Source organism: Echeneis naucrates, chromosome 16, assembly GCF_900963305.1.
Source record: "Echeneis naucrates chromosome 16, fEcheNa1.1, whole genome shotgun sequence".
In the NCBI taxonomy this organism is placed as follows: Eukaryota; Metazoa; Chordata; class Actinopteri; order Carangiformes; family Echeneidae; genus Echeneis; species Echeneis naucrates.
In genome coordinates, this window is record NC_042526.1 from 15,188,605 (window position 1) to 15,209,214 (window position 20,610).

The following is a 20,610-nucleotide window of genomic DNA, read 5'->3' on the forward strand; positions in this document are numbered from 1 at the left end:
TTCAGTGCTCATCAATACCTTGTCCCATTTCTAAGCAGCAGTATTTACAGTATTTTTTATGCTCCGGAGAAGTTCATTAGTTCACAAAATATTATTTCCTGTATTATTTACAGCCCTAATCTCTAGTATCAGGCTATTCTAAATTACTTTTCTTTGTTGTTCTAAAATAAAGACATTGGGGATTATTGCTATTAATAAACAGCAATCTTTTTCCCGGGAGATTTACCATCATTTTCTTATGTGTTTTGTATGAACTAATGTTGCAATTGCTTATGAATATGCAGTTTATCCTTAAATGTATTATATTTTGTCCACGGGCTGCAGCAGACTTTTCACCGAGGCTGCTCTTTCTTTTTTACGTGCTTTGATTTTGGGAAAGATCTGGTTTTATTGCAGTATTTAGTTTTTCCTGCCCTCTCAGCTGTTTTGGAAAAATGTTTAAGGAATGTTTGCTGCAGAGGCTGTAACCAGGTGAGTCGCAGAGAAACTAAACGCGAATCAGCAGGAGCAGATGCATGTAAGCAAAGATGAAAAGCGCAATTAAATTAATTACTCCTTAACGGATCAGGATCAGTCACCAACTGGGCCTTGATCTCTGCCTTGGTCAAAGTCTTAATCTCTTATTAATTCTGCTTGCCCAATTCCACTCTGTAACTCCCATCCTTAGCTGCAGTCTGGAGCTGTGGACAGAGCCCACCCCAAAAAAAAAAAAAAAAACACCACAAAAAAAGGCCCAGCGTAAGCATTTATTTGCAGCTCAGTCTTCGGAAAGTGCTGCAGATGCATTTACAGAGAGAGCAACTGCAGCTGAATTAACCAATCTGCATATTCAGGGCCTGTTAGCGGGAGATTGTTCCCGTGTGATGAAGGCATGGAGATACACAACATAGGGAGCAGACCTGAGTGAGACACACCACAAAGGCTATGAAACAGACAGAGGGAGTACAAGGAGCAAAGCACAGAAGGGTGGGTGAAGGAAATTTATCACAACTACACACTATAGGAGGCCTTATTGGAAGGTGGAGGGGGAGGGGCCACTGTAGCGGCAACTGATTTTCTTTAGGTATGACAAGTCTGTTATATAAGAACAGAGTCGAAGGACTGATTTTTTTTGTCCTATAGGTGATAAGCACTGGGGGATGGTTGGAGGTGATGGAAGGGCTTTGTGTGCCACTGAGGTGAAGCTGGACATGTGTGCTACGTGTAAAGGTTGCATGGTTTGAGGGGATGGCAGATGTTGGGTCTCTTTCTGGAGGATTTGACTCATGAGCATGGCCTGTCTATTTTTCTGTGATGGGACATATGGCAGGTCACTGTAGGCGCTCTGCACTGTGTGCTTCTAGTATCATCATGTCTCGTAGCAGTGTGTTGATGTGACAGCTTCTGTGGCAAATTTATAAAATGTTACAGAGGAAATAACAGGACTACAAAAAGGGAAATTAATTAAAACTTGTTTTTTATAGGGTAACTACTACTGACTGATTATATTCGTGAGCCAAGGTCAAAATTTAGATTCTTTGTTGTTCTCAGAATCATAATTGGATGATTGTTCATCACTTAAAGGATGCAGGGCGAAGATTAGCATTCTTCAGTTGTCAAATAGGAAGAAAATGACTCGTACCCCTTAATCGGTTTTATGATCAAGCTTATGTCCCTCATCTACAACAAATCATTTCAAGAGTGAACACTCAAACCCATATAAATCCCAATAGCTCTATTGACTTTCCCAGGTGATTTATGACAGGAAGAGAGACCTAGACAGTGAGCACCATCAGCAGCTGAGGATTAGTGGAAACATAACACTAAACCAACAACACATACAATATTTTCCATTCTGGAAATACAGTCTGTATTCTATCAATACCACAATAGAAGCTTTCAATTATGATTTTGGCCTCTTTTCAAAGAGGGCTTGGTGTTCATGTTATCCCACCCATCTGAGCAGCGGAGCATAGGGTCAAGTGAAGGACAACCAGCAGGATGAGGTAATGTTTGTCAGATTCAAGATGGTGGCCATGGTGGGGAAGTCAAGCATAAAGAATGAACCACTAGGATGGCTGTCATAAGGAGATGTAATCATTCACTGGGTTTGATGCGTTTTAAATTATGCATAGAATAATTAGCATGACACACGCTGTATTTCTGGAGGCAATATTTATTTTTATTTTTATTTTATTTTTTTTTGGCCACTGCAACTAAAATGGGATTTTACAGTAAATAAGCTCTGAATATATTAGTTTTTATCTCCTCAAAATTAAATGTCAGATAATATTCATAATATTCAATAGCGGATATATATCTCAGTTGTTATCATCATCAAATAATGCAATGAATACTTTCTTAATTAACTGCATAGTTTGTTGGTCTATATGATTAAAAGATTAAAAGAAGATATTCCACTCCAGAAGATAAGCCAGTCAGAGCTCAAGTTGAAGTCAGAAAATCAACCAACAGACAGATATTCCATTTAAATGTATATATATTTAGGTAGCTTTAAATAACTGTAACTATCATATCAATGTATTGCATATAAACATAATGTCAGATTTAAAAAACTGATCAATTTCATCTAATTGGTTTTGGTAAATCAGACGACAAGTGCTGTGAAGTCAAAGCCACAATACTTCAAAAAAATCCAAATACAGCCAGGTTTAATATCCAAATCGCAGTAACTGCATGTTTTTGTTTTTGTTTTGTTTGTTTACGAAGGTTACACAGATTTTTACAGATAGAGGAATTAACCAATGAAAGCTACATGCTACAGTTCATATTCTCCAGATATAACCAAGCAAACATGCTTCTTTGGTACTCTCGTATCAACTAATTTCCTGATTCATATCAAATCATAAACTGTATCATTATGGTAATTATGACGATATAATAAAAAAAAGGTGGCTTTTATTCAGCCTTATTCAGTCGAAATAAAAAGCAAAAATACTACATAATATATATATATATATATATATAATTTAGCTTTCATTGCAAAATCTCATACCAAAATGCTGACTCTCTCTTTTTGAGCATGAATGAAAGCGTGTATGTGAATTTTGTGCGTTTACTGTGTTCGCTGAGTGTGTGCATGCACGCAAGTGTGTGTATCTTGCAGCCTGCTGTGTTGCTGGACATGTAGGCTATGTGTTGATGCCCAGGGAGGCACCATATGCTGTTTAGACTCAGGAGCATCCCATCACAGCGGGCCCATGGGTGAACAACCCTGGCTCCTTCTTGTGTCTCCCTCCATCAGTTCACATGTGCATCATCAGCCACCAGGGGCTGAAATCACGCATATCCGCTCTCTTCGTGCTTGTTTTCATCCCACCATGAGTAATTTCTTATACAGGGTGTCCATAAAGTCTCTTTACAATTAAAAGAAAAATTATTACAAAGGCAGATTTGTTGCATGTCCTCAGCGGTTATCGAAGATTTTCATCACATTGCATTTGTGTATTTCAGGTACCCTGTGGATGAAATAGGTACTGTAGTAGTAAATGCCCTAACCCTACCCCTTGGAAGGGATGGCCCAATTTCTGGCCTCCTCGTTCACCAGATATCACTCCCCTGGACTTCTTTCTGTGGGGTTATATTAAAGATATCGCATATTGAACAAAGATCACTGATGCCATTGCGGCCACTGATGAGGCTAAGCTACAGTGAACATGGCAAGAAATCAAGTATCGTCTTTATGCGCTTCATGCAACTAATGGTGTCCCTGTAAAGGTGTATGAAACGAGGCAAAAAAAAAAACAAAACAAAACATAAATGTCTACTCGTCATTTTGTAATAATTTCCACATATTTGTCTGTTCCGTTTCTTTTGTAATAAATGTTCTAAGTTGTAAAGAGACTTTATTGACACCCTGTACATAGATTTCCAGAGCTTGACTCACCGACACAGTTGACCAGATAAACAGTGTTCAGATGATGTCCTGCAGAGGGCAGGGTTTACTATCTAAACATGCAGCATTCACGTTTGCATAGGAAGGCAGCTGAGGAAGGAGGGGTTGGGGGTGTGTTGGGGTTGTGTTGGGTTTGGATGAATGTTTAGTTTTCTCAAGAGGTGACAGAAGAAAGGTAGCTTTTTGCCAATATACATTTTACTATTTCAAAAACTGAACACTGACACCATTGGGATGGGAAGACATGTTTGGGATCTGTTGATGTTCATGTGGATGGTGAAACCAAGATGCCAAACAGATTGTTTAACCTCCACTCATTTTATTAGATCTTTATACTTGGAGTAACCTTGCAATGTTTCCTCTGTTCAGTATTATTTAGACTTTTTTTATTGTTCACAACTAGCTTTTTCAATGAGCCAAACCGTAGTTGTGACAACATTTATCTCCAGTTGAATTTAGAAGCAGTATTGTATTCTTTGGCTTCTTTCCGCAGTGCAGTAAATTACCCCAGGGTGATCGCTCTCCCTTTTTCTCCCTGTCTCTGTTACCCCCCACCGCATTGCTAGCCCTCTACAACAGCCCCCACTCTGATCTGAGCAGATCACCTGATCCTGGACCACCAAGACCTCCAATCGATTCACACTCTTCCCAAGCTCCCTCTTTGGAAAAAATCCATGAATGGATGTCCACTTGTGAACTGAACAGTGTTTTAAAAAATGGCAGCCATTTCATTAATGATTTAGCTGATAATGCTCCCTTGTTTAGCATAACTAAAACATTTCTGCTTTTAATTAAAATAGCTTATTAATCATCAATAACCACTTCCAGCTGACTGTGAAATAACGATTGGATTCATCCTGATCCTTCTGCTTCAAAAGCATTCACCCCCCCCCACACACACACCTCTCGCCCGAGGAGATCACTCAAATTAGCTCTGCAGTCTATGTTCTGGGCATGTGTTCAAAGGCAAAAGTCATTCAACTTTCCATTTTGTTCATAAAAAAATTCTCTGCCATACACCTGCATCAACTAATTGGAACCGTTCATCTAGGGCAGCATGGCGGCATAGTGGTTAGCCCTGTTGCACCCACAATCAGAAGGTCATGGGTTTGGTTCCCAGCCTGGGGCCTTTCTGTGTGGAGTTTACATGTTCTCTCCTGCGTGGGTTTCCTCCGGGTACTCTGGTTTCCCCCTACCATCCAAAGACATGCATGTGTGAGTTAATTGGCATCTCTAAATTGCCTGTCGGTTTGAGTGTGAGCGTGGATGGTTGTTCATCTCTGAGTATTGGCCCTGCAATAGACTGGCGACCTGTCCAGGATGTACCCCGCCCTCGCCCAATGTGAGCTGGGATTGCCTCCAGCACCCCCCTTGTGACCCGGAAACAGATAAGCAATAGAAGATGAATGAATGAATTGCTCGTCTTTATTAGTATTTGTACTCCACAACCACTACCCCTCCCCACCCGGGTTATACATACTTAGGTGATTGCTTTTTGCCTACTGTGCATGATGCTGTTGTTTGATCCAGAGAGGATTTGGATGTTAGGGGACTGTCGTCACATGAGCACCAGGCTCAGGACGTGAGGTCATTTTGTTTCACCTGGTATTTCTGAGCTCTCAGCTGTTGGTGGGAAAAATGAGAGAGAGATTATAGGTTCATTTGGGGAATCTTGAAAATATGTATTTTCTCTCTGTACATGGGTTCTGATCCAAGCTCTGACATTTATCAGTAGGTAAACCAGATTTGTGATTTGTCAATCACCGCCCTTATGTTCAGGTTATGTTAGGAGGTGTGTCTCTCCTATTTTTACTGGCTACAGCTGTAAACTATTATTTGCTTACAACATTCATTCATCTGCTTTAAAGGTGGGGATGTTCAAAAGAGTATGTGATGTATGTATGTAATATACATGAATGCAGCTGGAGTCCTTTTTTTCAAATCTATTCTGCACACAAAGAAAGGTTATGGGACTGATAGAATCTGGATGCTTTGTGGATATTTTTGAATGTAATTATTCATACTGATTCACTAGTATCATTCCAGCATTTCTTATTTGAAAATGCAACGCCACAAAAGTCAAACATCCATACCCTAGCAAATATTACCAATACAATTATGAACAAAATACATACATACATACAACTCTTGTCGCATGATGAGCTATTTCTCTTTTTGTGAAACAGGTGGTACAATCACAAGCTGTAAGATTAGCCACTAATAAGCAGGCCAGAACTCAGAGGCTGCAGCCAAACTCCTATCTCCTACATGATTTAACTGCTTTTCACTGCTGCACAACTCTGCTTCATTGAGGTTACACTTCACTCTTCTATAAAGTCCCTTGTGATACATGATTTTGTATTTTTTTTTTTACTGCTGACTTTACAAGATATATCATTCTTCCTACATCATAGACCACTGTCTCTCCCTTCACTGTGCTGCACCGTGTAATCTTGTGGCATTATGAAACATTGTGTGTTGTGTGTTCGAATAATGGGTTGGCTGTCAAGTCAGAGTGTTGCTTTCTCGTGCTAGAGGTCAGTAAACTGACAGAGGACAACACAGAAATCACAGAGATACAAGCCTCCTTGCAGTGGCCAGCCCACCCCATTATGGGATTACACTGATGTACAACAATTTGTAAAACCAAACACTGGATAATAAGATAAGAAGCATAAAGTTTAAAGAGTACCACCTTGCTGCTTTGACAGGGTGCTGTCACATAATATCATTTTTTTTTTTCTCTCTCTCAGCTTCCGGAAAAATACGTTTATTTTTCTCTGCTGCAGTGCTATGTTTAACGTCTGTCATGTCATTTGATAGCTGCAGTCATTAAAGCTCATAGATAGCCACGCCAGCCTTTGCTCAGTCGGCTGTTTTCCTGACCTGTGCAGCTGAGAGGTGACTCACTCGCTGTCAGGGGTAGTGCACTCTGAAAGCCAACCTGCTGTGAATTTCTAATTTGCTTTTCCACTCGTGTGATTTGTTCCTGCAGTCATACTCTGGTTTGGAAGCTGTCTGTGTAGTTAAATGTGCTGATGGGGGAGAAGGGCTGCGTAATTCTGTTGCACGGCATATGAAACTCCCTCTGTGCTGCTGGAGCCAGCGATGTAAAGACCATCGTAGCATTAACAGAGGGTATTTCAAGGGCTTCAACAGAGATACATTAAGCAGCATGAGCCCACATCAAAGCCAATTTCATCACATGTACAGATGGTACAAAAGTTTTGGTTTTCTAAGTAGTTGCTGAAGTACTTGCACATAGATTATGTTTTTATGTTTTTGCCATGCATGACAATGACTAATGATGACAACCGTCATTATCTGAGCATCACTCATTCACAGTGGCACTCTGTATAACATGCTGACATATTGCCAAAGGTTTGTCTGTTATCAGCAATAATTTAGAGGTGCAGGTCACAGAAGATATGTTGTAAATATCGAGTTTCCTCTATATTTACAACATATCCTACTCTTCATCATATTCTGTCTTCCCACAGGATGTCCGTGACTGCCCTTGTTTGTAATTCTTATGACCTTGGCCACCAACTCACATGTTTTCATTCAAGATGCAACCCCCCTCCCAGCCCTCAACCCTACACCCCCCACCCCCATTCTCCTTCTGATCCTCCAATGGAATATGCAGCAAGTCTCCTTACGTCAGCAACATTCCTGGACCTCTGAGCTCCTCCAGCATTACATTCAGCCACGATCTTCTTCTATGTTCATTAGCACCAGAGGTAGAGGTCACAAGAACAGTCACACAATTTCAGACGGATAACATGCAAAATAGAAAGCACTGCAGAGAATTGGGTTCTTGTGAAAAAGCCAGCACAAAAACTAAAATGCGTGCAATAGAGTCCTAAGACTGGGGTTTGGTGCAGTGCACAATTTACATTCTACTGTATATTGATTAAATCTGTATACCCCATGGGAAGGAGTATTGAGCATCGTGACTGTAGGGTGGATTTTAGTTCTATCCTCTGCATTTTAAATGGCTTTATGCAGCATGTCACTTCTACTTAAGAAGCCCACTTCAGTGTTCCCTGTAAAGAGTTTATGTCCGTTATTTAAAAGTGATATCCTTAAGATTTCTTCACACAGTCTTTTGCATTCAAGGGAGTATAATTTCATAGATTCAAAAGCTTCTTATTTTCACATTTGCCAATTATTCAGCAAGCTAAGATTTTAAAGAAAATTCTTCTTCTTTATGCACCAATCCCGGAGACTGCATGGCCACAAGGTATGAAAGATAAACCCCTTAGTGTTGTCCAGTGCTTTGCGTGCTTCAACAGAGATTTGATTCAATTTGTCAAATCAATAGACCTCCTTAACATCACATGGTGGTCTCATGTGTTTTCTTGACATAATTGATAGTGTGCATAAGAATGTGAAGCTGTATGTCTAAAAGAAAAATATATTAAAATATAAATAAGCACTTGGAAAACAGTCCAAACTATTTACATTATCAAATAAAGTGACACTTATAATATAAACAAAAATGTTGAATATCCACCTCTCTAGGTGTAGTAGGTTAATGTCACTGCTCCCTGAAAGCCAACAGCTCTCACCCCTTTCGCCCATTCATTAGCTGTCTATTTGATATGGGTGCATTTAAAAGGTTTTCAAAGATGGTATGTAACAACTCAGGTCAAATGCATTGTGCACAACAGCTTTAATGGCCTACGGCACTTTACCTGTAGAAGTCTACTGAACTTCTACAGGTGGAGCAATGGCACAATTATATTACTTTGAAAGAATGGTTATTTTTTGAAGCCTAATTGGTTTCGGTCTGTTAAATAATAATAATATTAATAAAAAAAAAACAACAACTAATGGTTCAATTGCTGATCAACTTTGAGATACCTTGTTTTCTTTTCTGTTTGCTACTAGCAACAATAAGAAAAAACCTTGAAGATTGAGCTTTTTAATTTTCAGAATTTCACATTTCAAAATTTTAAAGATTACTGGCTTCAATACGTACATCACAAATAGGTTTGTCTTGTGATTTTGTCAAAACCAATAACATGTTATTTTTATGGTCTGGTATTCGCGGTGATTATCAGAGTGCCATCACTTGTCAGTGTGTGATATTATGCAGTGGGACTGTATCAGACATCTGCAAAATTTAAAGATGTGTTTGTTTGTGTGATGGCTAGTTAATGAATTTGATGAGTCGCCTCTAACCCTTCATGTATGTTGAACACTGGAGCTGCCGTTTTTACCCACCGTTCATTCTCACGCTGTTGTGATGGCGCTGGATGCTGCCGGAGATCTGCTGCTGTGGAACCTCAGCCTCTCAGCCTCTCTGCATCCCTGCTGCTCCTCTGTGCTCCCCCCGCGGACAGACCCGAATGGGTTCTTCCAGGCGAACCTGTCACTGTCACCGCGGCGGTGAAGGCAAGCGAAGTGTAAGAGCGCGGGGAGGAGGGGGGGGGGGGTTGGACACGGAAGGCTTCATCCACTGCCTGCCATTGCAGTGCGGCGGCGGCTGCTGCTCTGGAGCCATACCAGGAAGACCTTTCCACTCCTCTGTCTGTGAGATTTCCACAAGCACGCCGTCAAGGAGCATTGCTTTGGCGAAGGTGAATGGGTTTCTCCATCGGTCTGTGAGTACGTTATTTGGGAGCGTGTTTTTTTTTTTCCGCCGTGGCCCCTGGAGCCGCCGGGATGTGTGTGTGTGTGTGTGTGTGGGTCCGTCCCCCGGCGGACACCAGCGAGCGATAACGGTGCAAGCCGAGGAGACCGAGCCGCCTCTCTGCTAGCAGGCTGCATCCCCGCGCTATGCTAACGGTTTAGCTAGTTGCCCACTGCGCTAACGATGTCTTCTCGTCGCAATTGTGAACAACGACGTCCATCGCCGCCGTGTTTCGTGGAGCTTATAACAGCAGTGTTATTGAGTCAGAAAACGCCCTGAGGTCGAGCTGTCATCGGGCGGACGGGCTGTTCCCACGTAAAACACGCCGCGCATCCAGGTAACGTTAGCAAGGATGAGCTAGCCTAGCCGCTGGAACAAAATGTCGGCCAGCTAGGGATTGAATTGTGCAAGAGGGCATAACGGGGGTAAAAGATTTATTAACTGTCAGGCTGCAAGAGGGAAGTATGGGAGAGAAAACGTGACGGCAGCCGCTATGAAATATGACCCGTTTATTCTTAATGGAAGGGAAGGTCATGCGGTGGTTCACCTTGTTTTGATGGTGGTCCGTGGGCAGAGCCGAAGTGGGTCTGTGGTAAAGCTAGGTACAGCTGGCTAATGTTAGCTTGTTAGCCGACAGCTGTTTGATTTGGACAGAAATAAAAAAAAAAAAAAACAAAAAAAAAACTGCCTGTCTGTCTACACGACTGTCTGTACAACTGTCTGCCAGCTGCCGTAATAATGCAGTGTCATGTTAGGTGGGTATGTGTCTGTCAGTGGTGGTGGTGGTGGTGGTGGGGGGGGGGTTTAACTCATCTGAGCTAACCATCTCAGTATTTTCATGCCGATTACAGCGAAGGGACTGTTGCCAATTTGAGCTGAAAGCGTCACTCGCCACCTGTTGAATATTGATGCCGCGGGGCAATATAGTTGTATATTATTGTCTTGTATTGTTTACATGTGCTGATTTTGTAATAACACATGCCCTCAAGGTTAGATTATCAGTGTCTTTATCCGGCTATAAAAGTAGATATTATCACAATACACTCAATATGCTTGAACTTATTTACCTTATCATTTTAATGTCTCCTCAAGAGATAAGATAATGCACTTAATTTACTGTTGTGGATGGATGAAGACACAAACCACCTATCACATCTGCTAATATATTTCACGGCCTTTAAGATTGGATTTTGAATAAAAGCACCACCGACAATAGTCAAAAGATCAGCTATTGAATGTATGTATATTGTCAGCTTCATCCATATTCACATTCAGGTTGTCTTTACTTGTTAAGAGAAAAGTAGAAGGTCAGTTGTTTGGCGCTGTGGTGGTTGACAATTAGTTGTTTTGTCTCCACAGTGGATAACAGGCATTAACTATAAAGGCAACTCCAAATTAGTACTTTAAATGTACTGCAATGTTCCTATTCTTAATTGCAACAGATGTACTTCTACTAGTGTATCTTCCAAATGAAGCAAAAGTGTTTATCACTGCATATGTAAGTGTAAGCGTTTGACTCTCTGACTACCTGCCTGTGATGTCACCACTTGCTTCACAATGGTAAAATATCTTGAAATGTCATCTGCACAGAGCGACAGATTTGTCAAAGAAAGTGGGGAAAGTACAATACAGATGGCATGTGTGCCATTAAATGTTTCACAAACCTAGCTGTTTTTTCTAATATTAAAATGGTTGCATGCATTGTACAGGCGATGAGTCTGGCAAACATGTGGCCTGTGGATATAAGAATATGAAACTGCTCAAGGGCAGTAATACATGTTAGCCTGTAAATCAAGTTGCCCTTAGCTGTCATGGGGATGGCAGTCATCTGAATCATCTTGGTTTAGAAGGACAAATGTATCTGATGTTTTGCCTACTTAAGTTAGATTTGACTGCAGCACTGCCCTGTGTATACATGGACACTGTCTGGCAAATACATACTAATGGGGCTGGATACGTGTATTTATGTTACTAGGTTAATGAGATGGACGTTTCACTCTGGAGAAACTGAACTTACACTTAGTTATGCATGTAAGATAATGTCCATCAAATGGTGTATTTTATTGATATGAGAGAGATCAAACTAGATGGCCCAGAGACAGCTTTGAAGTGATTAATAATCATGAATTTTGTATATAAAGAGAGTGCTGGGTAAAAAAAAAAACAAACCTAGAAATGACAGGTGTTTTTAAAATGCCATGTGTTAATTAGAACCAAGAGATTACATTAGAATAAAAAGGATGGGATTTAATTAGTTTGTCAGTTCACATTTGGCTAGCTTGTGAGCTAAATTACTTTAGGACACTGAAGTTCCATACTTTCACTTACACAGTAGATTATGTTGTATTCTTCATGAAAATGTCAATAATTGTGAGTGTTTAGTGTGGGGATGGCACTCATATATGCAGTCAAATGTTTTTCAATTCCAGGAGGTTAGTTTGTTTGCAGCATAGTTTGTTTGTTTTTTTTGTTTTTTGTTTTTTTTTAGCATAGCTTTCCATGGTGTTTAATAAAGATCAGCTGTCACAAGATAAATTGTATTCCAAAGCATGCCATGGTTATGGGGGTTTTTTGTGCTAGCATAATATTTACACAGCTCAGCGTGTAATGACAGGATTCTGTAAAACTGTCATTTCATAACACATAACTATGGACAAAATACAACATAATTAAAAGTAAAACACCATAGGTGCTGAAATACCTCATCAGTAGCATTTTTCAGGTCAGGTTTTAAATGGTTTGTTAATTATCTTCTTTCCTTGCATGTTATAGTACTTGGATCTTTTGTTTTACTCAGCTCCTTTTTGGGAGAGTTGCTCTTGGTACCTGGGCCTGTTGCCCTGATAAATAGCTAAAACTGAAACTTCTTGGTAAACAAAAGATGATAGTAAAGTCTTTGTTCCTATACATCTGTAAATCCTTCTGTTACCAAGTGTTTTGTTTATTTCAAGGTTATACAGAAGCCTACATTATGTAAATCAAGTCTTTTGTGAATCCCTCTTTGAAAGGCTTGTGATACTATCAGGATGAAGAGGCTTACAGATTACTCGTCAATCACATTTTATTTTGGACATCCCTTTTGTTATAGTGCAGAAACATCCGTTATCATCACTGTTTGTGTTGGTCCTGTTGTCCTCATTTCAGTCACCATGACGGAGAGGTAGGTAGGTGCAGTTCAGTCGTTCGGCTTATCAGCACATTCCTGCCCTCTTGTGTGCTCTGTGTGGGGCACTGATAAATTCCACTCTCCACATTGACTTCAGGAGCGGGTTTCCAGGTCCATGTCTTCAGGACCACTGAGAGTCTGGTTATGACCACTGATGCAGCCAGTAAGCCAACCATAGACTGCTCACACAGAGCCACTAATATCATTCAAAAGAATCTTAGCTATTTCAAGTTGCTAGTTGATTTTTCGAATGAGTTCATAAAAACAGTGTGCAAGAAGTTTCTTGGTGGTGAATTTCAGCTCAATTAATAGTTGTCAGGCCTGCAACTTTTTTTATTTTTTTTTTGTCATGGTTCAGTCTCATTGCTCACATTGGGTTCAGCAGGCTCCTGGTTTCAGTTTAATAGCACTCAACAGCTTAAGAGAGATATTTCTCCTGTGATTTGGTAGTAACCAACTGAACTAAAGGAGACTGAATATTGGCTAGAAACATGGGTGGGAATGATGAAACAGTGTCAATCTGTGACTATTGATTGTGCAACTACGTTTTCTATACTGTCAATGTTGATGTCATGTTTGCCTCCAAATACCCAAAAAAATCAATCGTTGTACGCTATAGTTAAATATAAAATGCCTTAGTTAGAGGAAAATATTGAAAATCTGATCAGAATCAGCAAAAAGCAACAACTTTTATCACTTTTATACACAATACAGTAAATTGTTTGTCATTTTGACAAAAGCTGTGGAGAAGCAATTAAAATGACACAGCAAAATAAAATCACACCTTTACAAAGTCCACAATCGGTACGCTCTTGTAGACGACATACAAGCACCAGTATGACAGAAAACATTAAGCTTATAATGTCGTAATAACAGTTCTGAAACTGTTTGATGTTGTAAACTGATGCCTATCATTTGTGGTTTAAAGTCCTGCAGCAGTAGCCATTATGTCAGCCCAAAGCATCTTTGGCAGGGTGCTGGAGGAATGTGTGTGTTTAAGCCAGAGATGTTTTATGTTCAATATTTCATATTCAGCCGTCAAATGGACTGTCCTCACAAAAATAAATAACTTTGTGACTGGCGTTATATGAATATATAATATATATATATATATATATATATATATACAAAATGTGCTCTGTTAGAAATTTCAGTTTTTAAAATGCGCTTTGATTTTAATTTTACAGCAACAAAAACTGGCTCCCTCAATTTATTTCTTCCTTCCGGATTATAATTCCATTCCTGCGGTAGAGGATTTGTGAGAACATTTTTTTTTTTTTTTTCCCCTGCAAGTTTTCTCACTCATGTGTTCCCAAACATTTAACCTTTTCATGAAAAACATCAAATGAATGGTAAATCAGTAGATTGAGCTGTAAGGCTTGTGGATTTTTGTGTGTTTATCCCCAGTGACAGTACACCTCACATTTCTACTGCGCTCATGAGATCAGTATTAAAAGAGAAGACCTAGTGACAGGCATGACTGCTGACTTGTAGCAATCAGCAGTTAATGCTTGCTATATGCCTCATCTCGTTTATGTGGAAATTTAAAGCTGGTACGCAGAAGGTAGTGGAGAGCGCTAACTATGTGTGGAAGCTGTCACCACTGTCAGACTCTCCTCTGAGGGATGTAAATTTAACTTGTCCCCCTTTGCCTGTGGTGACTGGGCGTCTGTCAGGCTTGTCTGACTCCATCATTATCCTGACTGATATGTTGGAAATCATGACCCACATGGCCTTGGTTTGCTGATTTGTCCATGTAGTATAGTACTGAATCAGGGCTAAAATTGTGTAACTTTTTTTGAAGGTTAACTTCTCCTAAACCTTTAATGTCTCTTTATCAGATTCTGATTTTACTCTATCATAGATTGAGTAACCTGTCAGGTTTGTTCTTATCTTCAGGGAGTTTTTGCTTTTCAGCGTTTTATCCCCATTCCTATTATTGCTTTTTGTATATTATTCATTTATTTTCATCCAGTATTCTCCCTGTTACCAGCACTAACAAATCTGTAATAGTGTATGTCAATCCATTCTACGCTGAGTCACCCAGTTAGTTTTGTGGATGCACATCATGTCCATGTAAGCCATCACTGCTGATTAACCTACCCAAAGAGAGCAGGAAAACGTCAGGCTATGCAAATGAGGGCCTCACATCACGCTGTATCTGTAATAACAGTCTCATAAATGTCAGGAATATGATAAGGACAAGTTCTGTGCTACAGGCAGGGATTTTTAAGTGCATGAGACGGAGATACTATTAAACTAAGGCACTATTACTATTAAATACTAAGGCACATTGAAATGTATGCAGGTAACCCTCTTATAATGTCATGCCGTTAGGTGAAGTGGACTCTGATATGTTGCCACATTTGTGTCTAACACAGCGTGGAAGTACATTAGTTTTATTGCTGTGGCTTCACCTGTCCTCCACCTGGACTCTTGAAGAGCTTTTCATAGACAATAGTGTGTGGCTGAACACACTGCAGATGCTTAAAGTTGACTTCAGATGAATTCTTATATCTGTGCAGTCATGCAGCATGCAAAGGCTTAACAATGGCGGGAGAAATGGCTCAACTGCTATAACAAATATGAACGGTCTTGATCAGTTGTTTGACTGTGTCCTCTAAATCCTTCTTGATTAGATATGAACTACAATGAGATTTTCTATTGGATGAAACAATGTTGTTTGTCTAATCTACATTTTATATTATGATATTTTCAGAATAATACCATCTTAGTGGATGTCACTGCTTATTAAAATACTGTACTTGTGTCAAGCAGAGGTGGTAGAGTTCAGCTTCTTTGTTTACATAAAACAATTCATTGTATTTATTTACTATAAAAGTTGCAGATGTGAAGGAATGGGCTTGTGTTTCAACTGCCTCACCATAGTAACCTTTGCGTCAAGAAAATCATTTAATGGCCTTTTAATACACTGTTGCTTGACTTCTACATTATTTGTTTAGAGGACAAACTTTCTCTCGTGAGTGGGATGTTACACTCTGCTTTTCTCTGAGCCTTCCCTCCCTGGCTCAGTCTCATTTAAATCTGATTTATTAGCAGCCTTTGAACTTCTTGCTAACTTTTATGTTGGAGGTGTGATGTAATGATTGTGTTTGTGCTGTCTTCAGCTGCAGTATAAAAATGCTAATTGTAATAGCCTCCTTGTTTGCATGTTTATGATTGCTGACTGTCAAATTAACCCCTTTTATGGGATGTCTCTCACCCAGTGAACATAATTAATGAATCTAATGCAGCACAACTGGGAGGGGGCATGCATAATGCCCCAAGCACAAGGAGAGAATTGATGAATTCTCTTCAAGTTGAACACGGCAGCTCGAGGGTTAAGTCCGATACAGCAGTTTTCACTGCGGATGGATGTTCGCTAGTAAAGAGGAGTCCCATGCTGTAGCGGAACTGCAGATCCCACACAGATTGCTGCCAAGCCAGAGGGGATTAGCTTCGATCCCATGAGTGTGTAAGGAGTGACTGAAGGGACAAATAAATTCTGAAGAAAGATGTTGGGACAGGACAAAGACCTGTGCTTGGCACAAGAAGCACGAAGGTGTAGCTGCTGGGTGTATTTGGTAACACCTCACCTGTGATCGATGGTAATTTCAGTTGGTTCAGAGCTAAGGAAACAAAGCAAAGGAAGGTGGGAGCAAGTGCCTTCCAGCACTGATTGGTGCGTCATGCGCTTATGTGCATCTGCAGGAATCTCCTGTTGGATTTATTGAGGAGTAACTGAAGGTTTGAGACGCATTCATCTGTGTCCTCTGTAGTGACTAAGATGAACTGATGTAAGTATCCCCAATCTTCTATGCATCCACTTTTATCAAAATAGTTGAGCAGTGAACCAAAGAGAGTAAGGGTTGAGGTCAAGGTCTGTTCTACTGTGGCACATGTGTGTCTGCTGTGGACTTGATGATTATGTTTAATGTCTTGATGAAAGGTTTAAACTCCTGACCTTCCAATTACTTGTGTAGTGCTGCATCTGTTACACCTTCCTTCTTCCATTAGAGGTCTGCAGTACGCTGTCTAACCATGTTGTATGTGCAGAATGTCAGTTATCTCTCGGGGGACCTCCTGACCGCTGTTAAGGCGTGGGCCTTTCTTTAGTGTTTGAATATGTTCTCTGAAACAGGAGGGAGTTTGCAGTTGTCAGCAGTCTCTGGGACATCGTTTCTGAAGTGATCAGTCATCTTATTTTGCTTGTTTGCTGCTTCACTGCCAGCAGCCACAGTTGAGTGTTATCCTGTTGTTGTTTTCTGTCTCTGGTTGCAGTGCAACTTGCACACTGCTCTGAAACTTTCCTTGTTTGGAAAGCAATTTCTTTATTGCCCACATATTATTCTAGGTCAGTGCAATTTCTGGGTTGATTTAATTGATAGAAGACTGTTGACTCTGAAGCATTAGAGAAAATATGTTTTTGTTGCAGTACACTCAGTATTGTTAGGGAATGTTGATGCTTAACATCATGCAGGGTCTTATCTTCAGTTGGGTTGTTAGTACGCTGTTAGTGCTCCAGAATAGTGTTTTCCTATCTCTGATGCTAGAAATACAATATGTAGAAACAGACCAAAAAGCTTGTGGGCTATAATATTGATAACTAATACAATTTCATGCCTCATTTCTTCAAGGTAATGTTGCTATAGCTGTTTGGTTTCAGCAAACCTGCAGAATTATGAGCTAAATTTAAGACCAAAATGCCAAAATCATTGACTACCATTATGTATGATGAGAGCAACCAAGCATCAACATTAAGCATCCTCGAACGAAAATCACTTCTTTAAATGCATACTCTTTCTCTGCTCTGGTCTTGTCAATAATTCTGAATAGGATCTACCTCTGTGGTTTCCTCAGACCTAAGAGACAAATCCAGCAAATGGGTACTAGGGAGAAGTGAATGTAATTTTTCTGCTGTATTGCACCATTTGTTACAGTCACTCTGTGGCATTTAATTCAACCAAAGGTTATTAAATGTTCTCCAGTGCTCATACTGCAAGTTTCCAGCATCACAACGGCAGAATTAATGAGAGCTATATTTAGCTATTGTGGTCCCAGAGCGGTCAAAATTGAATAAAGTTTTGCCTCACCCCTAAACCATACTACACCGTAAAATCTATTCTCTTAGTCAGAGAATTGAACACAATTGACCACCACACTGCCTCTTCAAAAGAAGTGATTTTGTTTTTCTGCTGAAAAAGTGTTTGGGAGCCAGCACTCTTTAACCTTAAAAGCTACTTCTAAGTGAATACAAAATGAAACACCATCTTAGCCTCTTATTGGATCGTTCTTTTGGTTTAGTTCAAGTGAATGAGTAAATACACCACTGTTTGCAGTGCAGACCAAGTAGTTCAGCAGTTGACTGTATCTATTAGAAACTAACAATAACAATAGCAGAATTTTGAACATTGAACATTTAATTCCAATAATATCATTAATCTAGATTGATAGTGTAAATCTAAGTTCTTAACAATTGCAGAAGCAATATAGAATTTAAAAAAATCTATGAATTTCAAAGCAAAGAGACATCTTAAACAAAAAACCAGTACAGTCATTTGAAGAAAATGAAGCATTTCAAAGGTAAAACTAGAAAAAAAACCTGAATAAATGTCAGTTTTCATAGGCAAATACAGTATATGTCTTCTACTGTTGGTTGGATGGGACATTTAAATGAGATGGGCCCTTCCTGCAGATAGAGTAATTTATTTTCATTTACTAATAGTTCATTTAGTATGGATTCATCTACTGAATGTTGATTAATATCTTGGTTTGCAGGGTTTAAGGAAATAAGCACCAGATGGCAATCATAATCTCTCAGTGTCTATGAAGATTTAATTCAGCAAATTTTTTCCTTCATCAAACCAAAGATTTTTAGTTCAGTAGCAGAGAAGATCAGGCTACTGATTAATTAATGAATTGGCTCCAAACTACAAAAGTGGAACAAATCATTAATGCAGCTGTACACTTATTTTTAATTCATATCTTCAAATACTGTTCTCAAAACATTTATTTATTGAACAATTGCGTTGTTGATCATTGTGCATTGACATGAGAGAATCCATTTTGACCATAGCTTTCCTGTACTTTCTCCACTCTCAGCTGTGTGGTCCATCTGTGTTGTTGTGCTGGCTCCCAAGTTGCCTGGTTGTAATCCCCCAAGCATGACCCAACTGACATGGTGTGTGTCCACTGTGTAGTGACTGCCAGCCCTGGCCCCGACTTGTGGCACAGAGCTTCTGTTGGCACGAGTTGTTTGTGGCCATAAAGGGCATACACAACAGAGCCACAAAAACTCATCAGTCACTGGAGGCTGATGAGACTTTACTTCAGATTGTGTACAGCAGCCGTGCAGCCATCATAGCGCAGATCACACTGGGGACATATTTTTCTTATCCTATGCTCACTTGTCTCTTAAATTAGTCCCCTTTGATTCTGAATTGGCCTCTAAATGCTGCTTTTGCTGCGACACTGAATGCAAAGCAGTATTTTTTTTTTTTTATTATTATTATTTTTTTTTATCTATATTTTTATTTTTTGTGGTCTGCATAGTGTTAATTCACACAAAGAGTGGTTCTCTTGAGGTGCTCTAAAATGATAACATATTTGTGTTTGATAAATGTCAGCCCCCTGGAGCCAAGCTTTGGTACATGTACATGTTGAAACATATAAATGGCTCTGATCTAAAATGTAAAACACGCTTTTGTTTTTAAAATAATTCAGCTTAAAAAGCCTCCACATTTGAGAGGTACCTTCAGACACTGCCTGAAAATGTCAGGCCACTTGAACACCACACTGTTCGCCCTCTGTTACCAGAGCAACAAGCTCTGCAGGAGGAGCAAGCAAAATTACAACCCTTCAAAGTGAAAGGTGTTTGAAAGGGGAGAGGGAATGGGGGGGGGCACACAGTCTAAATCTGTTTATGTTTTTTCGTGCTAAATTCTCTTCAGTTTTTACTCCATTTCAGCTTCCTCCTATTTTGCTCCATTTCGGATTTTACATCCCATTAATTTTATGGTAATTTATGTGTGCTGGGTTGAGCATTGTAAGCATTCTCTAATCATATTTTCCAGACACTAAAATCATATTTCAAGCAACCCTGCTGCAACACACGGTTGAAATGTGTTTGTGTGTATGCATGTTTGTGCAATGCTGCATTAGTGCCTATAAAGATTTTTTCCAAGGGGGGATGTCAGCTGGAAACAAGTCCTAACAGTAACTTTCCAGTTTACTGGCAAACCCTTTATAAATCTAGAGGAAATGTTAAATGTGAAAGAGCAGCATTTCCACAGTGCTGATTAAGAAGACAAATAAATCCACCTCCCCAAAGAGCAAACTCTTCGGTCCAAATTCATAGCCTCTTTCAGCTTTTTTTAATTTTCTTTTTTACTTTCTCAAGTGCATTCTAGTCAGGGTGAAAGGCCAAGAGGACTTCCCTTGTCCAAACTTTTGTTCACCCTCATTGTGTGAGTCCACCACCAAGCTGCTTGAGGGGTTTTTGACTTTTGCTGCCTAGTCGAAAATGTCTGGGGCCACTTGTGGCGATTTATTCAGCTGCCTGTTTTCCCAGACGCGAGCTAACGTTTGGCACACTGCCGACAGCCCGTGACAGATGTAAGGACGATGTGTTGAAGGAAGGCACGGTGGTAGAACCAGCAACTATCACAAACAGTTTTTCTTAACATATACAATCAAAGCAGTACATTTTAATTAAAATTAAGTATCTTTTATTGAAATGTAGTTTTGTTTTTTCGTTTGTTGCCTGTGGCTCTTCCAACATCCAGCTAAAATGATCACATTTGGGAACAATTATCAGTTTGTCATACTAATTGGGTTACACATTATATTGTTTATCAGCATGAAGATGGAGTTTTAAGCTCCCAACACACTGGCAATGTCAGTTGAGTTTCA

At 39.8% G+C, this 20,610-nt stretch overlaps 1 protein-coding gene across 5 annotated transcripts in view; it reads left to right on the forward strand.

The window, feature by feature from the left end:
- The first annotated feature begins 9,362 nt into the window (after window positions 1-9,362).
- The window catches only part of tjp1b (tight junction protein 1b), a 28,698-nt gene continuing 17,450 nt past the window's right edge, over window positions 9,363-20,610 (forward strand). Inside the window, exon 1 of one of the 5 annotated variants that reach the window (XM_029523757.1) lies at window positions 9,363-9,480. The gene's annotated coding sequence lies outside the window, so the exon portion shown is untranslated. Of the gene's footprint in view, window positions 9,509-9,660; window positions 9,871-9,981; window positions 10,289-20,610 lie in introns of those variants that run through there. The other 4 variants (XM_029523762.1, XM_029523759.1, XM_029523758.1 and 1 more) reach the window with 4 other exon arrangements.